Consider the following 2164-nt stretch of genomic DNA (forward strand, 5'->3'; position numbering starts at 1 on the left):
CACTTGCCACAATGCAGTCAGACATGTACCGTTCTCCTGGAAACTGCCAAACTCAGATTCGTCCATCAGATTGTCAGACAGAGAAATGGCATTCATCTTTCCAGAGAACACGTCTCCACTGCTCTAGAGTCTTTCAACGCTTTGACTTGTGTTTGGTGATGTAAGGCTTGGATGCAGCTGCTTGGCCATGAAAACTATATATATGAAATGAAACAATATCTGTATCCGGTATGTTTCAAAGTTTCATTTATATGATTGACAGGTGTCCTGGATGTCAGACATGTTTCTTAGACTTCCCTGTAAGAAAGGAAGAACAAGTTTGCTGGAATGTCCTTGTGGTTACAGTCACGATCCACCTATATGGGTCTAAAAAAAAAAGATGTATAAAAGGTGCTGCGGATCATCAGCGTTAGATTGTGCAAGAAACCTCGGGCTTGATCTGCAGCGACTCATTACAGGTAAGAACATTCAACCTACCAGGTGTTTTATGCTTTGTTTGTCTTGGTACCTTTGACTTTTATGATGTATTTTTAGCTCACTGTAAATTCAATGAAGTGCAATATAAAACAATATTCATAATTAGGCCTGATTTCACAGTGTATATATAAAAGAGGAAAGTCATAGGGAGTCTTGTCCAATTTATAAGTTTACTGGTAGAGAACTGTGGAAACACACACACTTCAAGTCATATAAGAATCTTGTGTTCTCATTAATAAGTCATTAATAAATTGACAGCTTTTTTTTTACAATTGTCTCATTGTTTTTTATCATTTGTATCTTTCAGGCTAGTCTATTTTGGGAGACAGTTTATAGCAATGAGGTGTTTAATCCCTCTTTGTTTACTGCTGCTAGTAAACGGTAAGACCTTGCATCTGCACTGCTGCGTCCAATAATCAGATCATTTTACTTTTAATGTTACTTTTATTTCTTGTTTTAGAGAGCAGTTTTCTGTTAATCAGATCGGCTTTTTCCAAACCCTGTGAGTTTACAATGAGTGGATTAAATCAACAAATCATAATTTCAAGATAACTCATCATTGATAATACCACGACCCACACAGCAAACATTAGCGCTGGACGTTTTTGCTGCGTTTATTAACTGTTATGAACTGTTGTCACAAAATACTGCAAAATTTAATGAATAACCATTTTTGAAAAATAAAAGCTTAATGTGTGTAAATCAAACTATACACTGTAATTTCACACTCCTGTTGGCAATTTATAGCAATAAAATCTAAATTCACAAAAATGATCACCTTTATTTCACAGATATTTACATTTACATCAATGATTTAACCATCATAATACAGTATGTTAGAATCAGTTATTAGTTGTCATTAGGTTTAGGGTTTTTTTTTTTTTGCAGATTTTGTTTAACAGTGTGGTCAGAGTACACAATCCATATTCAGGCACGATAACAGAATATATACACAATGGAACATACGATGAAATCAGTATAAATATGACATAGCTTTAAAAAATACTTTCTAAAATGAAAGTAATAGGGTTGAAAACTGTTTAAGTACTACATAAGATTTAGAAGTGCCGAATTTCTCCAACGTCTATCATAAATGCTAAAATGAAGAAAGTCAGAAGAATAAGTCAGGAAATTCAGGCAAGCAGCCAGGAAATGCAAGAATCCTGTCTAGTTGTAGTTTGGGGGCAGTCATGGGCTGGAGGTTAGGGAGCTGGTCCTGTGACTGGAAGGTTGCCGGTTCGATCCCCAGCACCGACAGTCCATGACGGAGCAAGCCACCTAACCCCCAATTGCTCCCCGGGCACCGTGGATAGGGCTGCCCAACCCTCTGGGCAAGTGTGCTCACTGCCCCCTAGTGTGTGTGTGTGTATGTGGTGTTTCACTTCACGGATGGGTTAAATGCAGAGGTGGGATTAAAAAAGCATCACTTAACTTAGTTGTTGCTGCCATTGAGGAACACCTGTTCTTTCGTCAAAGCTATTTACAGCAGATTGGCACCAGTCATTGTTCTTTACCACACACCTTTTTTTTCAATTACCAATATATTACAGCTGCAGACTCGGCCCCTGACCCATGCTATAACTACAATGCCCTGGATGAGTACTGGAGAGATATACGTATAAACTACACAGGAAATGACGACACCCTTGCAAAATGGAAAGGCTGGTATCGACTGTATCTTCAAGGA

The sequence above is a fragment of the Pygocentrus nattereri genome, chromosome 13, assembly GCF_015220715.1.
Source record: "Pygocentrus nattereri isolate fPygNat1 chromosome 13, fPygNat1.pri, whole genome shotgun sequence".
Classification (NCBI taxonomy): domain Eukaryota; kingdom Metazoa; phylum Chordata; class Actinopteri; order Characiformes; family Serrasalmidae; genus Pygocentrus; species Pygocentrus nattereri.